This window comes from Gossypium arboreum, chromosome 11 (genome assembly GCF_025698485.1).
Source record: "Gossypium arboreum isolate Shixiya-1 chromosome 11, ASM2569848v2, whole genome shotgun sequence".
NCBI classification, from domain to species: domain Eukaryota; kingdom Viridiplantae; phylum Streptophyta; class Magnoliopsida; order Malvales; family Malvaceae; genus Gossypium; species Gossypium arboreum.
The window spans coordinates 106298795-106308103 of record NC_069080.1 but is presented as its reverse complement, the minus strand read 5'-3'; the positions used below and the strand labels follow the sequence as shown (position 1 = coordinate 106308103).

Below are 9309 nucleotides of genomic sequence, written 5' to 3'. Positions count from 1 at the left end.
TATAACAGTATCAGTTATGACCAACATTTTGCTAGGCTCATTGCTATTTGCGCTGCTCAAATGTTCATGAACCGTAGCAAGCTGTGCATCTGAGGGAAGAGCTTGGAGATCAACTCCACTAAACCCTTCTGTCATATATGCTATGGCATCCAAATCGACATCACTAGCCAATGGAAACTACATTATATGTGCAAAAAAAAAGTATTACAAAGGAAAGTAACACTAAAACATTCGATCAAGGTAGTTTCTTGTTCGATATATATGGCAAATCACATTACGCTATACTATGCTGCTTGGACTGTTCATTTATGTTCTACACATATTTGGACACAAATATACAAGTTGTTCCTCCAAATATATGAAATTTTTTAAAATTTTAAGTAAATCAGTGAGAGATGTACATCAAAATCCAACACTGACCACTTAATCCTGGTAACAAAGCAGATACATGTGGTTAAAATCATGTAAGTCTAGGAAGCAATTTAACAACCTAAAATTTCAATGGTGGCGGAAACAGTGATTCGAGATCACTAAATCCGATGAGTGAGTTGAAAATTTAATAAATTAATACCTATGAGTCAAGTGTGATTATAGAATTATTTTTTTTAATTAGTGAATTTTGTGATTTAAAAGAATTAATTAGGTAAATCGGGTTGAAAACGAGGTATTGAGACCTCGGATTTATAAACCGAGCCATAAATATTTTTATAAATATTTATGGAGTGTTATTGAGTTATTAGTAAAGTTTCGTTAAAAAATTTTAACGTTTGATTAGTCAATTAATTAAAAAGGACTAAATTAAAAATAGTGTAAAATTTGGTAAAGTGATTAAATAGCTTAAGTGACTAATAAGGAGGGATTTAAAAGGCAATTAGACCCAAGTTATATGGGCTGGACGGTCTGGGCAAGAAAATCAGCAAAAAGACAAGGAGAAACAAGGGCAAAATTGAAAATTTTGCAAATTAAACATATAAAATAAAGACAAAATTGAAAAATCTAGAGATACCATCATTTTTCTTCAGCTAAAAACGCCATAGGAGGCCTGGAACAAGCTGGGTTTTCATGTTTTTGCATCATGTGAGTTTAATTCTTGTTTTTTCTTTGTAATTTTTGTGTTTTTAAGACTTTTACAACTAGGTCCTACTATTAAATTCATTTGGTTTTGATTCTATGAATGAAATCGAAAGTTTCAATGAATAAGTTCTGTAATTTTATGATGATTTAGCATGGAATTGAAGTTTTAATCTCATTATATGATGATTTTATTAAGCAATTTTAGTGGAAATTGATTTTTAGGACCTAATTATGAAAAAGTTTGGAATTAAGGTCTAATGCTGAAATTTTGATTTACAAAGGTTATGAATTAGTTTAAAGTAATAGAATAAAGTGTTAATTGAGAAAAATTGGTTCAATTGGAGGGTTAATTGAGTAGGGACTAATTGTAAAAATTGTAAACTTTGGGGTAAAAGTGTAATTTCAAAAATTAAAGTGCATAAGCTGTAAATTAGAGTAGAATTTGAATAAATACTAATGAATAAATGGAAAAATTTTATATTATAGATCAAGAAATTGAGGATAAACGAGGAAAAGAGAAAATTCCGGAATAGTTCCAAAAATCTCTACAACTACTGCAAATTGTTCCGGGTAAGTTTGTACGGTTAAATTATTAAATTTTAATATCATTTTATGAATGGTGATTAATATTTGTGTATGTTAATTTTTGAAAATAAGTAAATTATGTACAAAAGTTACGAAATTGAACTGAGTATTTCGGAGGAACGGAACGCAGGAAATGAATACAATCGTTCAGTGAAAAAGATGAATTGACGGTAAATTACCCAAGTAAACTGAGATTCAGCATTTGTTGCGAATTCTCGTGTTTGCTTTCCGTTTAGCTCTTACGAGCTTCCGTTAACTCATATGAGTTTCATTAACCCTTTGGGGTTTCAATTCACTCGATGAGCTTCATTAGCTTTAAGCTTGTTTAGCACTTGTGTGCTTCAGTTAGCCTTCGGGCTTCCGTTTAGCACTTATGTGCTTCAGCTAGACTTTGGGCTTCAAATCACAATGTACTCAAATCCGTAAGCCTTGAATGGACAAATTGGTAAGTCATAAATGTAACGTGTGAGAAAAGAAATGTAAGTAATGTTATTATTATTATTGAGTTCAGTTAAGTAATTTTTTTTAAAATGAGATTATGATTTACAGGATGAAAGTAACTTACTTGAAATGTCCATATGATTTAGATTTTGGAAAACTAATATTTGGTAAGATTTATAGTTAAAGCCGACGAACTTACTAAGCTATAGTCAGCTTACTTGTAATGTTTATTGCTCTTTGTAGATTAACAAGAGGGTCAGAGGATCGGACCATCACGCTCAAGTCACACTATCTCGATTTTTTCGATAGATTTTGTTATAAATACTTTAAATGGTTTATATAGCATGTATAGGAGCTTATATGACTATGTTTTGTATTAACTCGTGAATATATTAGTTAAGTTAATATAAATTGATATATGACACGAATGGAAATTAACTAAGATGTTTAAATAATACTTGAAAGTATGAATGGATATAATGTTAGATAAAATAAGGACTAGTGATATTGTTATGAAACGAATGTGATTTGGATGAAAATTGTATTTATTGAGTTGTTGTTTGTGTTGAATTGGTTGCAAATTTGAAATTGCAGGGAAGGTTAGATGTTTCTAAAGGGGTTATATTGGTTTTTTTTAAATAAAAATAAAAATTTTGGAGTACTTGAATAAGTCCCTATTAATTTATAATACGTGATTTAGGCCTCAAGGGTTCATAAAAGAGACTTAATGATTTAATTTTAATATGTTTGTTGCTTACTCACGAATTGTTTGAAAATTTACCAATATGTTCGGTAATGCCTCGTAACCCTATTTCGGCGACGGTTTGGGGTTAGAGGGTGTTACATTAGACTTGAAGAAGAGTTTTATAACTTCGGTTTCTATGATGAAACAAAAAAAAAGAGCATAAAAAACCGAGGCATAAAAACAATATCACTAATCTTTCTTAAAAGAAAGGTCAGAATATCCAACCTTTCCCGCGGAGATGGAAAATCACACAAAAGGAGGCAATCAAGCCTACCTAGTCTCAAAGAATGCAAAGATCAAGCAGATCTGGTCTACTGCTTATGAGAAGAATTCAAGTCAATTTTTATTAAAGCCATGCAACTCATAAGGAAAACCATGAAATAAGAAATTCATATATTTATAGAAAACCTTGAAATCAAGAAACGTATTATCTTTTAAAATTTTTGTGCTCCTTGAAAAGCTGTCTTATTTGGGTATGCATCTCATGTCAAAATCGATCACGTGAAGATAATAACGAACCAAACTCAACGTTGTAGGGATTAATCGAAGATTAAGGATAGATACTATCAAAATAATACAATAGGATTCCATGAGAACTAACCTTGTTGCAACAAACACAAATACACCAGTCAAAACTTCAAAACCATCTAATTCAGTTAGGAATTTTTTGAAAGAAAAATAACAATGAGAATGACATCAAAAGTTAAGGCAAAATAATAAAATGCAGCAAACAATAGGATACTAACGTGGTTGACAACTCGATCAGTTACTCCAGTGTTGTCATGTCATCTTTTAGGGGTAATGGAATCAAATTCATAAAAAAAAGATGAGGCAAGGTGTAGCAGCAGCTGCTTTAGAGAAAATATCTCGAACCTGAATCGATATTGAGCATGAAACGTGAGTTATATTTCTACAGTAGAAACACATTAATAAATTTCCACAGCATATGATGAACTGAACTTAATAGTCAATAAGATATGCATGCCTCAGCATCCTAGTCCTTTGGACGCCAGAATAAGTTAATAAATCTACAAATTTGCAAAGTTTTCATTGACAGTAATATATTACGATAGTCCTATACCCTTCAATACAATACTTAAAATGCATGTAACACAAACTTTCTACTAAATTTCATTTTAGGCAAGGTAATTACTAATAATATATACACATTATGCATTTACACGGTTCACTAGAAATTATTGTTTATATCTATTATTTTCTACATACTGGGTTTGAATTATGATAAACATTATTGGCATATCAAGAAGCAAAAACCAATGAGGAACGCATCCATAAAAGAAAAAGAGAAAATGCTTGATTAGACTCTCCTACAGCTTGCTCAGAAGCGTCAATGTATTTGTTCAGTAGTTTAAGCCCTTTCACTGATATTTCCTGAAATAATAAAATTAATTAGTATCAACTTTTATCCAAAATTTTAGGATAAGCAATGGGAAGTGTATGCAATCTCATTCCCTAAATAACACAGAATGTAACTTATAATATCCAATTTAAACTACATGCAGATTAAAAATGTCGTGAAAATTAGTGACAAGAAGGATAAATATGTCGGTAATATATAGAAGTAACAAATTTATCCAGAGGGAAAAATTAACATTAATACCTTTTTAAAAAGAGATACAAGACAGAAGTACATACACACACAAGAAACAAAAATACCAGTTCTATCATTTGGATTTAACCAGTTGGTTAATGAAAAAGGTCCCAATACCAAAAACTACAATTTCTAGCCCTATCCCCAGACTGCAATCTTTGCAACTAAAACAATTCCATTTTTCTTCAAAATTGAAGAAAATTATGGAAAAATAATTACTGAACTATATTTCTCAATATTTTTCTAGGTAATTCTTATAACAATGATAATTGAAAAAAAATTCAAAAAGAAAGAGGAAAAATTGCTTTAACATAATGCAACAAAAATGGTTTAAAAACATTTCAAGAATACTGTAATATAGTTTTGAAAAATAAAATAAAATAAAATAAAATAAAGAACACACAAATTTTACGTGAAAACCCTTTCGGGGAAAAAACCACGGGCAGAGGAGAAGAAAATTCACTATGTCGAAAATTTAAATCAATACAAGAGGAATAGACTATGTCTATTTATAGGCTTGTAAAGCCATATTCTAGTAGGATTGAAACACCTTATCCTAATCAATATAAAATAGATGGAGTTTAATAAGGTTTAAAAAACCTTATTCTAAAATAAAATAAAAGAAGTCTAGTTCTATATGGATTTTACTTTTATTTTATTTTCCATCGTATTTTATTTAAATAAGAATTTGGGTCACTTAATTCTAACAATCTCCACCTTGACACAAATTCTCAATGACCAAGTTCTTCATCGCGAACAAGTTCTCCACCTCTTCCATAAAACCCCTTAAGGGTTTAAATTCAACAATGAACACCAACCAAGTCTAAGCAATGCTCAAACTTGGTTATAGGAAGTGACTTAGTCATCATATCTGTAGGATTTTCATGAGTACTAATTTTGCTCACAACAATATCACCACGAGCAATAATATCACGAACAAAATGATACCGAACATCAATATGTTTTGTTTTCTCATGAAACATTTGATCTTTTGTAAGGAAGATGGCACTCTGACTGTCACAAAATACTGTACTGATTTGAAGGTCTTCATTGAGTTCACTAAATAGTCCCTTCAACTAAATAGCTTCTTTACAAGCCTCAGTAATCGCCATGTACTCAGCTTCAGTAGTAAACAAAGCGACTGTAGTTTGCAAAGTGGCTTTCCAACTGATTGCACAACCTCCGATTGTAAAGACATAACCTGTGAGAGATCTTCTTTTATCAAGGTCTCCAACAAAATCAGTATCAACATACCCAATAACTCCATCTCTAGTTCTTCCAAACTGTAAGCAAACATCAGCAGTACCTCGTAAGTATCTTAGAATCTACTGAACTGCTTTCCAATGTTCTTTACTGGGATTTACCATGTATTTGCTAACTACACTGACTGCATATGATAAATCTGGATGTGAGTAAACCATAGCATACATGAGAGATCTCACTGCACTAGAGTATGGAACATGTGACATGTACTCAATCTCATCATCTGATTGTGGAGACAAAGCCGATGAAAGTCTGAAATGGGCTACTAAAGGAGTACTAACAGGCTTAGCACTCTGCATATTGAACCTACAAAGAACTTTCTCAATGTACCCCTTCTGACTTAGGTACAATTTACTTGCTTTTCTATCTCTGAGAATCTCCATACCAAGTATCTTCTTTGCAGCTCCTAAATCTTTCATCTCAAATTCTTCACTTAGTTGGGCTTTGACCTTTCTTATCTCTTCTTTATCTTTTGCTACTATCAACATGTCATCAACATAAAGAAGTAAATACACAAAAGAACCATCACTGTTTTTCTTAAAGTAAACACAACTGTCTAAACTACTTCTTTTGAAATCAAGAGAAGTCATAAACCATAAAGGGACTTTCTCTGCAGGCAAACATAGTCCTCTTTTTCTGAGACTATAAAACCCTCTGGTTGTTGCATGTAAATATCCTCCTCAAGTTCTCCATGCAGAAATACAATTTTTACATCTAACTACTCAAGCTCCAAATCATGTATGGCCACAATACCAATCAAAGCTTGAATCGAACTATGCTTAACAACTGGAGAGAACACATCTGTAAAGTCCACTCCTGGAATTTGACTATAACCCTTTGCATCAAGACTTGCTTTATATCTGGGTTCTTCAACTCATGGAGTCCCTTCTTTCTTTTTAAACACCTATTTACAACGAAAAGCCTTTTTACCTTTAGGAAGTTTCACAAGATCCCATGTTCTGTTTTTGTGGGGTGATTCCATCTCTTCTTACATAGCAAACATCCACTTTTCTGAGTCTTCACAGCTAACCGCCTCAGAATAATTAGATGGCTCTTGATTTGCATTTATATCTTCAGCCACATTTAAAACATAAGTAACTAAATCAGCTTCGACATATTTCTTTGGAGGTTTAATTTCTCTTCTAGTTCTATTTTTGGCGATAGAGTATTGTGGTGAAGAAGTAACTCTATTCTCAATTTTTGTTATGGCTTGAGGAGTTGACTTTGTATTAATCTGATGCTCCACCTGCTTTTGGTTTTCTTTATTGGAAGAGTCTTTAAGAGATAAGTTAGGTAGCATAGCGTTTCATCAAAACAACATCTCTCGCTAATTACAACTTTTCAATTTTCAGACACCATAACTTATACCCTTTTACATCGCCTTTATAACCAAGAAAACGCATTTAATGAATCTCGGCCCAATTTTCCATTATCAACATGAGCATACGCAGGACACCCAAAAATCTTTAAATCAGAATAATTAGCAGGATTACCAGACCATACCTCTTGTGGAGTCTTTTTCTCAATGGCAACGGATGGAGATCGGTTGATCAAAAAACATGCAGTAGAGGCTGCTTCTGCCCAAAATGACTTCGGTAAGTTGGCATTTGACAACATACATCGAACCTTCTCCATGATAATTCTGTTCATTCGTTCTACAATGCTGTTTTGCTGTGGAGTATGACGAACTGTTAAGTGCGTCATGATCCCTTCTGACTTGCACAATCTATTAAACTCATCAGAACAGAACTCTAAGTCATTGTCTGTACGGAGGTATTTTATCTGTTTTCCCGTCTATTTTTCAATCATAATTTTCCAAGACTTAAATGCGGAAAACACATTGCTTTTCTGCTTCAGGAAGAACGCCCAAACTTTTCTGGAAAAATCATCAATAAAGGTTAGCATATAATTAGCTCCACCTTTCGAAGGTACTCTGGATGGCCCCCACAGATCAGAATGAATATACTCCAATGTTCCCTTCGTGTTATGGATTCCTCTAGTGAATCGAACTCTCTTTTGCTTCCCAAAAACACAGTGCTTATAGAAATTCAGTTTGCAAATTCCTTGCCTATTAAGAAGTCCTCTTTTGCTCAATTCTGCCATGCCATTCTCACTTATATGCCCTAGGCGCATATGCCAAAGTTTAGTAATATCATCATCTGACAAGGAAGAGGAAGCGACAGCTGCATCACCAGTAACAGTAGAACCTTGCAAAACATATAACTTGGCAATTTTTCTCTGCCCTTTCATCACAATAAGGGACCCTTTGGAAATATTTAAAACCCCACTTTCAGCTGTGTATCTGTACCCTTTTGAATCAAGAGTACTCAACGAAATTAAATTTCTTTTCAATTCTGGAGCATGTCGTATGTCACTAAGTGTTCTGAAAACTCCATCAAACGTCTTAACTTTAATTGTTCCAACACCTACGATTTTACACGAAGCATTATTTCCCATCAAAACAACACCTTCAGACACTGTTTCGTAAGTTGTAAACCAATCCCAATTGGGACTCATGTGGAAGGTGCGACTTGAATCAAGTATCCACTCCTCACTTACTTTAGAATCATTGACAGAAGCGATTAGAAGTTCACCATCGCTGTAGTCTTCTACAACATCAACTTTACCGGAATTTTCTGGTTGTTTTCCCTTTTAATTCGCAGCCTCCCTTTTAATCTTATTTTGTAGCTTATAGCACTCAGATTTAATGTGTCCTTTCTTCTTGCAGAAGTTACAAGTTTTACCTCTATTTGAAGACTTCGATCTACCCTTAGATTTACCTCGAGGATTCTGTTCCTGTGTCCTACCACGATCATCATCAGCATTCCGATCTTGTCTCCCACGAACAATGAGACCCTCTCCTTGAGAGTCAGGTTTAACCACAAGATGTTTCATCTTATCATACGAGGTTAAAGAATCATAAACCTCATCAACTGTGAGAGATTCGTGGCTATATAAAATCGTGTCTCTAAAGGTTGAATAAGAAGGGGGCAACGAACAAAGTAGAATCAACCCTAGATCTTCTTTATCATACTGAACCTCCATGGCCTCTAAGTTTGAGAGAATTTCTTTAAACACTGTTAAGTGTTCGTATACAGACACACCTTCCTCCAAACGATAAACATAAATGCGCTGCTTCATATGCAACTTGCTTGTTAGAGTTTTCGACATACATATTTGTTCTAGCCTCTTCCATAATGCAACGGTAGTCTTCTCTTTCATCACATTTTGTAAAATTTCGTTGGACAAATGCAGATGTAATTGTGTTAACGCTTTTCGATCCTTACGCTTCTTCTCTTAATCTGTTAATGTCTAAGGCATCTTATCTATCCCTAGCAGGGCATCCTCCAGATCCATCTGAGCAAGAACTGCTTGCATCTTAATCTGCCACAATGCAAATCTGGTGTTGCGATCTAACAACGAAATTTTATATTTCAAAGACGCCATTATTGTGATTGAGATGAACAACCTGAAAGCTCTGATACCAATTTGTGAAAAATAAAAAAATAAAATAAAGAACACACAAATTTTACGTGAAAACTCTTTCGGGAAAAAAACCACGGGCAGAGGAGAAGAAAATTCACGAAAA

General features: G+C 33.4%; 1 long non-coding RNA gene across 1 annotated transcript; it reads left to right on the top strand.

Moving 5' to 3' along the window:
* Positions 1–996: 996 nt before the first annotated feature.
* LOC128283772 (uncharacterized) lies at positions 997–2538 on the top strand. Its single transcript, XR_008274184.1, has 3 exons — positions 997–1077; positions 1561–1644; positions 2344–2538. It is a non-coding gene; the product is annotated as an uncharacterized LOC128283772 (long non-coding RNA).
* The last annotated feature ends 6771 nt before the right edge of the window (positions 2539–9309 follow it).